General features: G+C 36.5%; 1 protein-coding gene across 12 annotated transcripts in view; it reads left to right on the top strand.

The window, feature by feature from the left end:
* Nucleotides 1–17,204, top strand: part of BMPR1B (bone morphogenetic protein receptor type 1B) — a 390,073-nt gene that overhangs the window by 312,500 nt on the left and 60,369 nt on the right. The window contains exon 1 of one of the 12 annotated variants that reach the window (XM_078068986.1): nucleotides 12,420–12,602. The exons of 10 other annotated variants lie outside the window; for them this stretch is intronic. The gene's annotated coding sequence lies outside the window, so the exon portion shown is untranslated. Of the gene's footprint in view, nucleotides 1–12,419; nucleotides 12,603–17,204 lie in introns of those variants that run through there. One more of the 12 variants, XM_036078478.2, reaches the window with a different exon arrangement.

A 17,204-nucleotide genomic window follows, 5' to 3' on the forward strand; every position in this document is an offset into this window, starting at 1 on the left:
AAAGGTGTATGGTTTTCTGTGTTACAAACCTCAGAGTCTTTACTGTCAAGTTTGAAGCCTGGATTTCCATAAAACAAAGCAAACTAACATTTATTGAGCATTTACTCTGTCTCAGTCACTGGGCCTTTTGTGCTAAGTGCTTTATATAGTATTTCATTTAATCTTAGTAACAGTCACGTGAGAAGTAGACATTGTTACACCTCTTTTCAAGATGTAGAAAGGGAGGTCTAGAGAAACTAATGTATTTGCCCAAAGGCCTACAGCTCATTAGTGGAGCTGGGCTTTGTCTCCAGCCATGCCCTCTCTTCTGTAAATGCTGTCCAGGTTACATTGGAATTAGAGACATTGTTCAGAACCTTCCTCTCAAGTCCACGTTCCAGTGTTACACTCCTCATTAACCTAAGATATAATTTAGTTGAATTGGCTCTGTCAAAGTCTGTGTTTGAGATTGAAGATTTTATGGCTAGGGAGCAAAAGGAGTGTCAGAAAAATTCAGCTGAATTTTTGTTTTTAATTTTATTTTGTTTTTTAAAAAGATTTTATTTATTTATTTGAGAGAGAGTGAGCAAGAGAGAGAGCATGAGCTGGAGGAGGGGCAGAGGGAGAAACAGACTCCCTGCTGAGCTTGATGTGGGGTTCAATCCCAGGACCCCAGGATCATGACCAGAGCGGAAGGCAGATGCTTAACCGGCTGAGCCACCCAGGTACCCCTGTTTTTAATTTTAAAAAGGGGAGATTTTACCAAATGACAGTCACAGTAGAACACACACACATACACGTACACATCTGAGATAACATCATTATCATAAATATATGTGAGATGTGTTCGTATATTTTCTCAGATGAGCCTTGAAACTTCCACAAAAGAGTAGTTGTTCTACACACCCAATCAACAGAATTTATTGCATGCCTGCGAGGAGCTTCACGCTATACTAGATGGTGAGGATGTTGTGGTTTACCAATGAGATATAACTCTTATTCTTATGCAGTTTATATTCTGGATGGAATATTCTAAATATTACACCTGAGTGTGAAATAATAGCACATTTAAGACCTCGTATTAGAAAGATACTTTCCGGTTTCTCCATATAATATTTGTAGGTAGGGGGAAAAGTTCTGCTAAGTGTATCCCTTCTTCAAGACCTTTGTATGGTATAAAATCTCTGACTTTTCTTAATTCAGAATTGGCTGTTTTCTGCAGCATGAAGGAAAAACTAATTGGTGTTTGGAAATCAAGACTTCAGCCGAGTTAAAATCAAGACATAAATGTAGTGAAAGTTAGAAAAAAGCTTGTCTCCCTATAGTCAGCCTTTCAGTGTTGACATATGAAAAAGAAAAAAAAAACAAAACAAAACACTACACTGCAGAAATAGAAAAGACTGCCTGTGATAGCTTACAACCAAAAATTAAAGCAAACAAACAAAAATCAACCAAGACTAATTAGTGCCACATTTGGAAAACCCTTTTTTTCCTTTTTAATTAAACTTTTCTGAGAATGTGAACTTTCTGTATCTGTTTGTTTTAGAAGAGTTTCTTCTGAAGAGTTTTTCAGCATTTCATAACTGGCAGCATCTAAGTGGTGCTAGGTCAGTTAAGGTTCTATACTTTAATTATGCCATTTAGGGACCAATTAAAAGCATTAAAGCATACATTTACATTAATAATTTCTTTTGCAGGTATTTGGTGTACATAATACTTTTGTGAGCAATCTAGTGTTTCCAAGTGAAAATCTCTCTTTAGATCTCAAAAGGGTTCAATGTTTTCTTAATGTTTTCTTAATTTTTTTTCTTTTAAAAATCATCTTCTACTCCTTTCTCTTACACCATCCTTAAAATCTCCTAACTTATCTTAAAATATATTTAGTTTTCTATCTCAATTCCGATAACCAGTAGTTGGTCATCCAGTGTGGCAGTTCTCAAAGTACAATTTGCAAGCATAATAAATATGTGTATACATAACAATAATGTATTTGCAATGATAATACAAAAGAAATCGTGGGTAGAACTGCTGGTAGAATCTTTGCACAAATCAACAGAGAGCACCAGACTATATTCTTACATTCTTCACTGCCATGTACTCACAGTAAGAACAAGCCACCAAACCATTCAGCCAACGAAACACCAAACCAGCCAACCAAATAAACAGCCACCCAACCAACCAAACACCAAACAAAGGAAGCTAGCTTCATCTAATAATATCCTGAATGAAGTAGTAAAAATTAATAATTTTATTAAATTCCAACCTCAGAGTCAATGTCTTTTTAATATTCTGGGTGACAAAATGTGAAGCATATGTAATGAAATTCTTCAGCATACTGAAGATTAGTGGTTACTTCAAGACTCTTCATGAAACACAATTTTTACTAGAAACAATGACAAACCATGCAGGCATATTCTCAAAAATGAATGAAGTGAGCCTGTTACTTCAAGGAAAACAAATGACAGTATTTATTCCGAATGATAAAACTCAAACTTTCAAAGACAAATGAGGCTCTTGGAAAGCTTGTATCTACAGAACTGATCTGCCTAGCTGAGTGAATCAATATTTTTTGCTTCAACCTTTGCCCATGTTTCGTATTCATGTATGTGTAAAAAAATCCATTCAAACTATGCAACCGACAGTAGATTTTAATTTATCAGAATATGAAAATTTCATCAGTAGGGTTTCAGATTCCACATTGCATCTAACTTTTAGGAGACTCCTACTTGTCCAGTTTTTGTGTAGTATCAAAGAATAACCATTATTACGGAAGGCTATTAAAATAGCCCTCCTTTTCCAGCTATGTATTTTTGGCCACTTATACTTCATATACGTCAGCCCCAACAACACACTGTGGTGGATTTAATGCAGAAGCAGATAATCCAATTTCTTCTTTGAAGTTAAACATTAAAGAGATTTGAGAAAATGTAAAACTGCTCCACTTTTCTCACTGTTTAAAAAATATGTTAAGATGGATTCATTATTAAAAATTTTTTTAATTGAAGTGTAGTGATGTGAATGTTACATTAGTTTCAAGTGTACAACAGAGTGATTCGACGGCCCTATAGGTTATCCACGTCCTCCGTAAGTGGAGCTCCCACCTGCCACCATACGACACTATTACAGTACCATTGACTATATTCCCTATACTGTACCTTTCATCACCGTGACTTACTCATTCTATAACTGGAGATCTGTACCTTCCACTCCCCTTCACCCATATTTCCCATCCCCACCCCCTCCTCTCTCGCAACCATCAGTTTGTTCTCCGTATTTGTGGGTCTATTTCTACTTTTTAAAATTCGTTCATTTGGTTTTTTAGATTCCACTTACAAGTGAAAGCATATGGTATTTGTCTTTCTCTGTCTGACTTACATTACTTAGCATAATACTGCCTTGGTCCATCCATGTCACAAATAGGAAGTTCTCATTCTTTTTTAAAACTAATATTCCATTATATGTATACACACACACACAGCCCACATCTTTTTTATCCATTCGCCAATTAATGGACACTTAGGTTGCTTCCATATCTTGACTCTTGTAAAATAAAATGGGTTCATTATTATTTTTAAATGAATTACACATATTTAAAAACTATTCACTTCTGATTTCTAATATGGTAAATATTGATAACTATAATTGCACAAACAAAAAATTTGGTGTCTTCAATAATTTTTAATAATGAAAAGGGTCCTGAGAACAAGACATCTGAGAACCGCCATCTGGAGGAGTACTTGTTCTTAAACAGAGACCAGAGCTTACCTCTTACATTGGCCTGCTTCTCACTCATTTGTTTTCAGGTGGGTCACCTCTCTCAGCTCTAGGTCTCCCATTTATAAAATGAGCATTTTGAGGAGTATATTATATGAGATTTATAAATACATAATAGGGTATAGGTAAATGATTATATCTCATTTAATCCTCTCAAAAACTCCTTGAAGTGTAGATATTATTATTATGAAGTGTTTGAGACTAAAGGAAATTAAGAATTTGCCTAAGGTCACAACTAATAAATGGCAGAACAGAAATTCTTGCATTTTATTAATTTAATGTTTAATACCCTCTTTTCATGCTATAGATACGAAAAAAGAATGGATACCAGCAAAGTAAAGTTATGTAGGACCATAATGTGTTTGAAGTAGAAGGGAGGTTAGAGAACATATCTTGCTACCATCTTTTTTTTTAAGATTTTACTTTTAAGTAATCTCTACACCCAGTGTGGGGATTAAACTCACAACCCCAAGATCAAAAGTCACACGTTCCTCCGGCTGAGCCAGCCAGGGCCCCCTTCTTGCTACCATCTTATTTTACTGATAAAGCAATTCAGGGTGCACAAGTATATAGTATTGTGATCCCTAAATTGCTTTGAACCTGGCAGTATTTTTATTTATTTATTTCTTTGAGAGAGAGAGAGAGTGCACAAGCAGGGGGAACTGCAGAGGGAGAGGGAGAGGGAGAAGTAGGACCCTGCTGAGCAGGGAGCCTGACATGAGGCTCCAGGCTCAATCCCAGGACCCTGGGATCATGACCTGAGCCGAAGGCAGGCGCTTAACTGACTGAGCTACCCAGCCGCCCTGAACTTGGCAGCATTTTTAACATAATTGTTCTTAGTCTTACTTAGCCTCCCTTTATTCCTCTTTGTTTGGCCAGATGAAAAGAACTCCAGTATCTTTGGCAAGAATTATACTTAACTTATCTCACATAGTTGCTAATGAAAACAAAAACAAATGAGAAAGACACAAGGTTATGGTAAAATAGCCATAGCCTTCTAGGACTACTGACAGATACTCCTGACTTCTGTTGGTAACAAAATTACCAATAGATTTTATTCGGTCCATAGGAACTTAGTACATGTTAGAAATTTAGTTGAAGTGATTTAAAACGGGTGAATGAGGGGAGACTAATACCGTGTTAAAGCAGAAGGAACTGGAGGTGTTCGGAACAGGAAAGTGCTTATGATAGTCAAGGTCAGACAGCCCATCTCCTCAGAGCAGACTGATAAGATTTCAGGATAACGCTCATGTTTTTGGTGATTGCTAGAGAGGAGGGCATAGTACTTACATACAGTGTGTGCTGAGGCTTCCTCTCTTCACCTATAACCCAAAGATACCCTATGGAGGATGGAATTAAGGTTTGGTACCATCACTCTATTTATTCCTTTTTGCCTTTCTTCCTAGTTTGTTCGCATTTTACTATTACTAAGTAGAATTTAAAACAAGTGGGGCACCTGGGTGGCTCAGTTGGTTAAGGGTCTAACTTTGGCTCAGGTCATGATCTCAAGGTCCCTGCTCAGCAGGGAGTCTGCTTCTCCCTCTCCCTCTGCCCCTGACCCCTGCTCATGCTCTCTCTGGCTTGCTCTGCTCTCTCTCTCTCTCTCTCAAATAAATAAAATCGTTAAAAAAAATTAAAACAAGGGGTGCCTGGGTGGCTCAGTCGTTAAGCGTCTGCCTTCAGCTCAGGTCATGATCCCGGGGTCCTGGGATCAAGCCCCGCATCGGGCTCCCTGCTCAGCGGGAAGCCTGCTTCTCCCTCTCCCACTCTCCCTGCTTGTGTTCCCTCTCTCCCTGTGTCTCTCTCTGTCAAATAAATAAATGAAATCTTAAAAAAAAAATTAAAACAAGCTTAGTCGATTGAGTTACTATACTGTGCCAACATAAAATTCAAACTTTATTTAAATATAGTTTATGTAAATAATAAGCTCAAGGGAAATGAAAGTTATTTCCGGACTACTCTGTTAGTTTAGTTTTGGGAATTCACAACTGCTGTTCATTTTTGGCCATTTGTCCTGTTATTGCTCCCCTTTCTCTAATGTAGCATGGTCTCTTTGCAGTCTACTCCAATCCCTTTCTCAGTAAACTCAGTAATGCAGCCCCACAAGCATAAATAACATTTATATAATAGTCCCTCAATATGTAAAGGTAAATGTCAGCCTTAAAATCTGCCTGAAATTAGGTGAGTGAAGTCAGGAATGTCCATAGTTACATCCATAGCCAATATATAAAAAATATATGTACTTAGTTGTGAATGGTTTCCTGTGTTTGTTAGTCAGGCAGACTCGGATTTATTTTTATTCCTCTTGTCCATGACTAGCTATGATCTTAGGCAATGGGACCTTTGCCTGATATGTCCTTTTCCCAAATTCTTTTATTAGGTAAGAATAGAGTTGGAAATAGTTAGAGGTGTAACATGTTACAGGGTTTGCAATATTTTGGTTACCAGAGCAACCATGGCATCTTGCTGCACACGATTCTTTTCTTTAGAAACACCTGCAGTCACTCTTTGTTGCCCATCCAGGGAATGCAGTCATGGGAAAAGCAGTCACTGTGCGGCACTGCTATATTATGGTGTTGACTCAGGGTCATTTGCTTCACACTAAATTTCTAATCTAGACAGCTATGTTTGGCTGAGTCTTTTCTAGTGATCTAATTCATTCATCGGTATTCCTTACACAAACATGTCCTGAGAACCTGTGTTTACTGTTTAAGTCTTATTGGTAAATCATCACTGCGCTGGTTTTTTAAAATAAACCATTCTGGATAGTTTGGAGATTTCGAGTTAGTAGCATAGCTAAGGTTAGAAATCATGATTCTTACACCTGTTTGGAGTCTAGTTATCCTGTTACACATGTGACTTGGCCTATTGTAAGAGCTGGTGCTTGGTTACATGTTTTGTATATAAGTTACTACATTTTGATATAAAGGCACAAGATAAACATGTCAAGTTTTCCTTTCAGTTTTTTTTTTCCCTTTCTTTCCAGTACACTCATTTTCTCTTTGTCCTAAGACCTTTCTTCAGCTGGGCTGATCTAGGCTGGGAAAACTACTCTTTGCTCATAACCTGGGAAGGAAAGTATGAAGTCACACCATTCTCTGTGAGAGAGACTGTGGTCCTGGGGGTGCATCTGGGTGTGGGAGAAGAGATGAGGTCCAACAGACAAATGGGGGGAACTCTCCTGAGATGACAAGCAAGGATGAAAGCTCACAAGCAGTGAGGGGGATGTGTTGGGTGGAGGGGGGCAAACAGGGATATTTCACACCTGGTGTTTCCTATCTTCTCAGTGGGAGTGGGAAAGAAGAAAGGAGACATCTGGGCCTTTAAGAATATTGAAGTTTTTGAGAAGCCATTGGGGGTTGGGAGACAAAAAATGAGAAAGGAAAGCAGAAAAGGATCTCAGATCAAAAAGCATATTCTGCGCATATACTCGAGTAGAGAGCGAGCCCTGCTCCTGTTTTCCCTGTGTATTATGGAATCTCATTGGTGAAGGCCTCTGTGTTTGCTGCTACTAAGAAGAAAAGTAAAGCTTAAGGAACTTGGTGGATGTAGATAAGAAATCTATAAGTAAATGTGCCAGCTGCTACCAATACCGCAGCAGAAGTTGAGAGTGCCACGGTGCACCCCGCTGAGCATGAGCTCTTGTTCAGGCCATGACTGTTGAGGCACCTGATGATGGACTGAGAAGAAGAAAAAGGGAAAAAAATGTTTTAAATGTTTCTGTTTTTTCATGGTTAGCTGGAGGGGCAGTTATTCAGTAGTGAGACAGTTTTGAGGTTTGGAAAATACTAGAAACCTTTGGCAGGAGGAGACAGGTTTTGTGGCAATGATTTGTTACTTGTGGATCCTCACTCTGGATACGTGTGTGTGTGTGAGAGAGAGAGAGAGAGAAGAGGAAGGGTTATATAAATACTAAATCTTTTGAATATGATTGACAGTGAATTATTAAGGTCAAAATTGATGTGATTATTCTGGAGCATTAATAAACATAATCAGAAATCTGTGACTATTGGGTCATTTTACTGGCAGGGAGAACTTTTCCAATCTCGACTGGAACCTAGTCATTCAATGGCAAGAATATTCTTCTGATCACTTCTTTTATTAAAATGAAGAACGTGTCCTGTTTAGGTTGCTGTTTGCATTGAATAGAGGCTTTTTAGCATAAGCACTGGTAGCTTCAGGTCTGAAATACTACCGCCATCTTTCTGTTTCAGGCTGGTTACATCCAACGGTCAAAATGTAGAATGGTTCTCCCAAGGCCCAGGGGCCATTCATGTGAGCCAGTTACTCTTAAGCATTCGTCACTGATATCCCAACATTTAAGTTTCTTGCGGCTTGTCATAGTTTTCACGATATGACGGAAACCTGTGTGTTGATGTTGACTATTTAATTGTTACCCTACCTGTTGTATTGTCAGTGAAAGTAGAACAGAAGAAGTGACATTGGAGAAGAGATTAAAGGTTCGCTGAGAGGTGGTGGAGAGTTTGCTGTTACTAGCAGAGATGCTTTCAAACAATACCGCTAAGGAGTAGATCTAATGAGTTTTGGGATGTTTCTTAAAATTAGTCAGCATTAGTGTGGTATTCCTTCAGGGAGCATTTGTAATGCCCACAAGAATGTGTTGGTGGAGGGATCAGATGCCAGGCGGACTTTCAGTTGCTTTCAGAAGTTGACATAACACACACCTGTGTGTTCTCTTCCCTGACCTCAGAATTGTTTTGAAAAGCTTCTGACATCTGGGAGTGTGAAAGAGAGCAGGTTTCGATTTGTTTTCTGACAAGTAGGAAAAATAAGTTCTAAATGCAGCATTTTACCTGTGTATGGTACTTGCAGTAAGGGCCTTGATTTATCTGCTGTCCTCGTCAACTGTGGAATCCAACGTTCCATGATAGATTAGGGTCTTTCTTGAAGCATTTTAACATGCTGGGGGTAGAAATATGTATATTTATTTACATAGAAATGAAAATAAATGTAAAATAGTACTCAGGTTGTGTTTCTTTTCCTCGGGAAGAGTCATTTAGAAATTCTCTCTCCAAATAGTTCAATTGCTTGTGAGTGGGGAGACGGCTGACAAAGAAAACTGACCTAATTCAGCTTTCCCTTTTATATAGTGATAGGTAAAGCGCTCCTTCATAAATATACATTTGTTCAACATGAGTATTACCATAAATACTGTCACTTAAGGGAAAATATCTATCGAGTATCAGTAAATTTACTTTGAACTGGAACGAAACTGCAATAACTTGGGTAACTGAATCAGCTGGCCTTTTAAAATATGTTATAACTATATCTTTTATATTTATAGTATAAAATAAAATGGGATCCTGGATTGATTTTTATTAAATTCACAGGTTTTTCTTCTCAAAATTAAGCCTCACTTCATTTGGCCTCAGCAGCTTATTCGTTGCAGTCTATTTAATTGAGTAGCTTCTGCTGTTTATCCTAAAATGCAGATAAATGGCTTTCAGCACATTGTTTATAGTTTAATAGTTCCTGAAGTGAGTCAACATTATCTGCTAGCGTCTACATGTCATAACTAATGATCTCTCTGCTTAGACTTTCTTGCGAGTGAGGAGACACTGAATTCCACAAAGGCAAGAGCCTGGCACAGTTGGGGCTGGGTGGACTGTTTGGGATGGCGCCTACTGGGTAAGGCTTTCTTTCCCCCTTATTGGTATGAAATTGGAAGAGCAATGTTACCTTTACCACAATTTTAGCATGCACAAAGTGCTGTATTCCAAAAGCTGGGGTGAAACTATTTTAGGAAGTTGCTCTTAGAGGGATGTGTTTTATCTCAGATCTTCTATCTAATTAATAATTAGCACAAGTTTAATACTTTTCTGGTCAGGCTATTTGACTTGATGATAGAGAATGGGAGTCACCAGCAAATTTTCACATTACTATCAAGTAGCTACTGTGGTTTTAGTGATGAAAGCAAATATTTTTTGCCTTCCGAGAAAGATGGAAAGAAAAGAAATAACTTTAATTGTTAAGTAATCATTTATTGTAAGTGGGGCCTATTCATTCTGAAAGATCATCATGCTTTTTCCTTAGGGAAAAGACAAAACAAAACAATGAACCAGTATGAGACTTTGCTCCTAGTGAGGATCAACAGGTTTGATGACCATAATTGTTAGAGTTGATAAGTTTTACCCATCTCCAACTCATTAAATCATAAGAAGTCTTGCCTTCTCTACTGAATTATTTTCTGGGTTTTTAGGTGGAGAATAGGACATTCTGTAGGTAAACATAGAGAACGGTTTCTTAATAGCTGAAATATCAACTCTTACATTTTGGTAAAATATTTTGTTTGATCTCATATGCTTTATGTAAATGAATGTGGACAACTTTCTAACTAAACTACCTAATTAAGAGAGCCACTGTCCTTTGCTCCCATATTAGTATCAGTCGTCTTGGGGAGCACTTTGGTAATTTAAATAGAACATAAGCAGGTATAGATTTCTTACCTTCTTATACTGGTTCTGAACTTTAAAATCATATACCCAGCTTATCAAAATATTTCAGGGCAAAAAATATAACACACACAGATACCTTATGTCGATGTGATTTAAAAGACAGAATTATCTGAAGAAAGGGTTTATGAGAGGTAATTATTTTTCCTGTAGCCTCCTTGGATTCAGGTTTTTTGTTCTTTTTTGGCTTTTTGTGTGTCATGAGACCCCATACTGATAACTATTTGAAGGAGGAGGAAGGAAGCATTTTGGCCTTAGAATTTAGTGTGTGGGTATGTATATTATTAGCATAAATGAGATACAAATTGGATAAAGAAATACAAAGGAAGCAAATTTAAAGGTGTACTTTTCAAAGTCTGGGCCACTGAGTCTTTATACAATTTATACAATTAAAAATTAAAAATAATAAAATTGCTTTTGGAGAATGTTTTGAAAACTGAAGCCATTTGTTTATCAAAAGAGGGACAGCTTGAGCAGTATCAGGCCAGAATGTTCCAATGTGTGCCATACTCAGATTTAAGATAACACAATCATTATAATAACATAGCCTCAGTTCAGATCTTTCCTCAGTGTTTCTGCCCAAAAGTCAACAAGATTTTCCTTTGGCAACCTTATTCCTATAAATCAAACAGAGCAGATGTGGTTCAAAATCTCAGCCTTATTTTAATGGCCAATTAATTCAGAAGAAAAAATTTTTTCATCTTAAAATATCAAAAGTCTGTATGTTGCTAGTCATATACCTACCCAGGACCCAAGTCTACCGTCTTGTTTTATTTCGGATGCACAAACTGGATTATGGGAATAGTCAGGAGAAGGTGAATATAACATGTTGTGGCATAACCTCCTAGATTTTGGTCCTCCTTCAGCTGGCCTGAGAGTGTTACTTGGAACTCTAAATGCGATATTATCTCTAACCCCAAAGTCTGAATATAAGTCATACGACCTGTCAAATTCTGATTAGAGAGAATGTTTTTATAGACACAGGAATTTTTTTTTTTACTCTGTTGTTCCTAACATATATCATAGGGAGTTTTTCTAATATTTTTTGTAAACTGCTTGGCGTAGCAGGTAATTAGTATGTAGTCAGTGAAAAAAATAAAACATTGAACATTGTCTTTAATGTATATATTTAAATTTTAATTTTTTTGAAATGGATATATTTTCTTCATTTCATCTCTTCTTGTGCCTATAAATGAATTTTCTGTTTTTATTTTTTAACCATCTGCTATTAAGAAAGGGTATCTGTTTTTTTGGGGTAAGGTTTTAGATTATTTATTTAAAATGGCACAGATACTAGCCTGGGGGCCAGATGGTTTTGTGCTTATATAGAGTGTAAAAGGAAATGGAGTGCAGGCGTTGGTGTGAGGAAACGGTCAGCAGCCCTTTTATGACTAAAGAACAAGAACAACAACAGAAAGTAACTTCTGTTCCACTGTCCGCTACTAGATTTTATGGCTCCTGAGCATCGTGGCCGTTTTTTCTTCATCTCTGTGAAGCCACAGTGCCATGTAGACAGCCTTGTGAGTGACATGTGTCTCTTAAATCAGTTTGGACTTGCTAGTAATTTTATGCTGGGTAAAGTAAATATTTTATGCTGCTTTAACCATACATGGTGAATAGGATAGTTATGTCTCAAATACAGATTTTATATCAAAAATGTTAATAGGTCAAACGATATGGTGGATTTAATAAAAAGAAAAAATTCATGGCAATCGTTTGGTTTTCAGGTTTCCCAACATTTTGGAAGGTTCCCAACTATAAGAGGACTTTGACTTCTAGGTTTGGTAAACCTCTTTAAAGAAAGATGTAAAAATGTTTACGTACCTGATCAGTTTGTGAAGTTGTGCTTATTTTAAAATAAACTTAAGAATTGCACATTTAAGTACCATTCGGAATGGCAGAAGGGAAATATCAAAAATAGATTTCTAGATATTTAAATGTCCTATATTTTTCTGCCTTGCTTATAATCAGAGGCAGCTTTTAACCATCTGGAAATGATATGTAATCCACTGTGGTCAGTGACTTTTTTTCTTTTCTTTCTTTTTATTTATTTTTTTTGATTCTGAGGTTTCCTTTCTCTTTTACCTTTCCACTGTCATATGCCATGTATCCTGAGCATAGCTCAATGCCTGACTGGAATAATCTCTCCTGCCAGCTTATAATCAAAGGGAGGACTGAAAAAACAGCTGAGCTGTATTAGGCAACCACAGTCTGGACTGCATTTCTTAACTGCTGAATAACACATCACAGGTGCAGGATTAGTGCTGCCTGCGGTGCTGGTCTTTTTAGTGGAAACCCCTAGCAATTCTGTGCCTCCTCCTCATGTCTCATCCCGGGGAACCTGGCAACCATCTATCAAGCGTACAGAAATCAAAAGTGAGTAGTGGGAGAAGCTTTATGTCTCAGAGCCTGTTGTTGCCCTCCAAAAATTGTTTGCAAGGCCAGTGAAGCCTATTCCAGCACAAGAAAAAATGACAGAACTTAATCGTTCTTGGCATAGAGGGTGTCTAGAATAGAGCAGTTCAAGGGGTTCAAAAATTTTCTGCACATAAATCACATGTCAAGAAAATGCAGTTTAGCTTAGCCCTCCCAGGAGTGTATAATTTAGGTTACTTTTAACTATGAAAAATTTTACATGTGTCTTGTGCTGTATATGTGTTGGAGTGGAGGGGGTGTGTGTTTGCCCTTACACGTTTTCCAACACTGTCATGGTTAGAATCAAGTGTTGGGGTTGTGGAAAGTCCTTGTGGTGTAATTTAATTGTTCGTAGTTTTGACACCGGGAATTCTTCTGTTCTCTCTGACATGTAACTCTGAATGCGTAGGTTATAAAAGTCAAGGATGCTTTCTTCCAAACAGGGTTTTTGAAAAAATGCCAAAACTATGTTAAAAGTATTAATTACGCATTTAAATATTAGCACACATGAATGTTTTGAAAGTGTAGTTACTAAGTCACTTACTTTTGATCAAGAGTGTTATAAATTCTTTTAGCAAGGTAGACATTCAGAAACAAAGGCAAGGATATTTTAGTAATTCGTGTCAGTTTTGTTATCTATCGCAGAAGACATTGTTATGAAGCATAACGCATCAATGTAAACAAAGCTATGTACATGGCACTGCAGCGTTTGAACCGTGTTGTTTCTTCACAGTTTTACTCTTAAAACTAGGAGGGCTTTCTAGTATTCAGATTTTGTTTTAATACATTTTGTTGTTGGTACCATCATTCCATATTGTTCCACCAGAGATAAACCTTTAAAGTTATTGCTGATGATAGTAGCTGGTAATAGTGCATTCTAAGTTAAGATTTAAAAATATAAATATGTGGAGTCTCTATGTTTTATGCCTCAAATATTTAAACATTTGAAATAGCGATGTATTTGTATTTTTAGGTCAATATGCACCTAATTATTCAATTAGAGGTTACAGAAAGGATTAGAAACAAAGAGATCCTAAATTCTTTCCAGGTTTTTTTCTTTGGGGAGAAAGAATAGCATGAACATGGTGATTTGGTTTCTTTCTAAAGCCTTCATTGTGACTTTTCTTCTTTACCTATATAAGTCTGTTCAAAGTAGTTTTACACATCAAGCTGTCTTGGGAGTGCTTATGCAGAGTAAGTGTTGGTGTGGTGGCAAGTCGAACATCGACTTTGATTAGCCTCAGAATTCTGTGGAGCAGAGCATTCGTAGGAGTCAATGAATAAAACCGTAACTCCTGGTGTGGAAATCTGCCAAGTTCAGGTTGACTCTCTGACATTATTGCCACGGGGACTGTGATTCAGTTTCTTAGCCAACAATATGGATCTAAACAGAGATAAAATACACAGATACTTTTAATTTTTAAACCATACTATCAGCTGTGATTATGCTATTTTATGGATATAGATTGTTTGATGTTAAATTATTTTTAAACGTAGTGGTTACTTGCTTGTCATGTTCATCACTTCTTGTATTGATACTTATTAAGATACCTTTAACCATGTTATAGCTTTGAGTATATTCAAAGATTTTTAATTTATTTGAACATGTTGTTTGAGTTTCTCTAAATTCAAAAGCCTATTAAGACCTGAGAGAAAGGCCAACTGCCGTTTTACCCTTAAAGAGTATATATGTGATGTCCAAAGAACTATACTCAATCATAATCACTTACTGTGTTTACTCAGGCTCATAACTCTGCATTAATTACCTACCAAACAAATAAATATAAATGGATATGTGGTCTGTTCACATTTATATAATATTTAATCCTTTCATGATTTGCTCAAGTCATAATCTAACATCCCATAAAATAAAATACTTGAGTGATTGAAGCTTTCACTTTTTAATCCAGATGTTTTGGGATCTCTTGGCAGGGCTTTTATGATGTAAAATGTTGAAAACATGATTATCCTACAGAGCCTGAGTGATGTGGTAATGTGGATGTGTGAGTGTGGTGAAAAGAGAAACAATTGCCAGTAAATGGAAACATGTAGAAATATTTTATGATAAAAGCCCTAGCTTCTGTAGAGAGCCAGCACATCTCTAACATTTTTAAACTAATGTGTTTTCTTAACCTACTCAGTAGTGTCAACAATAAACCACGGAAATGAAAACCTCTCAGTGTCCCTGATTTTAGTGCTTATGTTTTCTGTAAAAGATATTGGTTCATTACTGCCACCCATAGTCATCTTCCCTCCTGTGCACTCCTACCTAGGACTGACTTATATTTGACAGTTACATGTGGCATTATGACATCTATTTGATTGTTTTCATATACTGTTTTTTGGTTTTCCATATGTGGTTGATTTGTCTTACCATGTTCCACGTGTAGTTGATTTGTCTCACCAGCAAGATTGTTATTTTACTGGTGGCACTTCAGGTGCTCTGGGCCATTGTGTTTTGTGAATGGAATGGATTTAGTGATTATTTGCTAAATAAATTAATGTGCAACAAGAAAAAGAAAAATTAATAACAGTGTATTAGTTGGCCTTACACAAATTTTCAATGTTTCTTAAATCCCTAACTATATTTTATAGACTTTTTGCTCGCAGTGATGAATCTAGAAAGAAAGAGAAACTAAAAGTGAGTAAAATGAAGCAAAAGAAAGGGGAATTGAAGAGGGATAGAGAGTCAGAGTGAGAGAAAGAGGATGGGGCGAGAAGGAAAAGAAAAATAGCATAGGAGATGAAAGAGTAGGGGAAAGGAATGAAAAAATTTGAGACAGAGAAAAATCTGAAGAATGAACACACAAAAATTGAATAGTAAGCTTAAGCAGCACAGCACATGACAGCGATTTACTAATACCACTCCTTCTGCTTGCAAGGAACTATGACAAGTCTTTGCTTGGAACACCTCATCCAGTCCTCACAGCAAACTGGTGAGGCAGCTGCTCCCTGCATCTTGTGTGGGAAGGTGCAGGGATTGGCAAAGGGCCCAGAGCAAGGGAACAGCTGAGCTGGGGCTTGAGCTATTTTGTCTGTTTTATCCTCTGTCTTGGTCAAGTCTGGGCCCACTGCTTTGGTGACCATACCTGATACCGGTTTCTCACCTGACATTTCATTCCCTACACCGCCCCCCCCCCCCCCACCATAGCATGCCCAGGAACTTACCACAGAATCTTACCTTTGTCCCTCTGTCCTCTGACCTCGGAGACTCTTGAAGCAGAAAGATTCATGTGCAGGTAACATTACAGTTAATAAGAGAAAGTTTACTCTTCCCATAAAATATATGTGATTTTGCTTTGCATTTTTGAATCAGATTTGTATTTGTATTTTGTTACTTTTTAAGAATTTAGGCACGTAGTCCAACTTTTTATTAATGACTGGGTTTCATTTTGTTCATATATATTTTTTCTAAGTTTTTTTGCAGACAACTTAGATAATTTATCTGAAAATGGCTTCATAGAAGAAAAGATGGTTAGGCAATGAAAATTGAGGTCAGGCCTTTGAACTCAATAAACTTACTAGACAGTAAATTAAATCACTGAACTGAGTTAAAGGATTCAAGGTTTAAATGATGAAAATAAAAATTAGTTATCTATTTAAACACATTATTTGAGATCATCAGAAGTTATTTTAAAAATTAATATTGTTTTTAAGCTCTGATTCAAGATTTATTCCTATGTATCATAAACTTTTGTTTTAACCAATGTGTTTAAACCAGTTTTGTTTGAGAAAGGCAATGGGCATTGAGTCACATTATTTATTATCATAACAACGTGGATAGGAGTAGGATAGATCATTCCCAAAGCACTGCTCACTAGTTCAGTACTTTCGTTTCTTCATTAATCTTTTTATCCAAGATACTGAAAGTACACACTTGTGTGATAGGAATTTCAATGTCTCTTCTTGCTCCTCCTGTCCTCTGGTGAAGATGGAGTAGAACAGGGATGACACTTAAAATTTTGTTAATTTTTGAGACATTCAGAGAGCTAAAAAAATAAAATAAAATAAAAAAGAAAATGAGGAAAGGAGAAAGATTACTAGTAGGTCCTGTGGCACAAAATAATCGTATGTCATCTTTCAAGGAGTTTTGAAGAGTCAAATCCAATTCTCATTGTGATGTGTATTACAATTTAAGTTTCCTTGATTAGATCTCTATTGTTCATAAAGATTGTTTTGTGTTTTAATGTGACAGTGAATTCTGATATTCTCTTCACTGTGACATATGAAACAGTCTTTTATATTACAAACTTAAAATGTTTTATTTGTGCTATTTTTGAAATGATAACGTTACTGAGAAAAAAATTTAAACCAAATGTAGTTAAAATATACTTCAGGATACAATGGATGAATATGGAAGTTAAAATTTATCTGTTGGAGAGTTGTACTATTGTAAATTCTTTTTTTTTTACATTTACTTTTGTTCTGTGTTTTCTGATTTTTTTGTAAAAATCTTGTTTTTCTGTAAAAATCATATGAGCATACAGTAATATAAAATAATATAGAAATATTTTAAAAATAATTGAATTGCTAAACATATATGTAAAAAAATGAGTTATTGTG

Source organism: Halichoerus grypus, chromosome 3 (genome assembly GCF_964656455.1).
Source record: "Halichoerus grypus chromosome 3, mHalGry1.hap1.1, whole genome shotgun sequence".
In the NCBI taxonomy this organism is placed as follows: Eukaryota; Metazoa; Chordata; class Mammalia; order Carnivora; family Phocidae; genus Halichoerus; species Halichoerus grypus.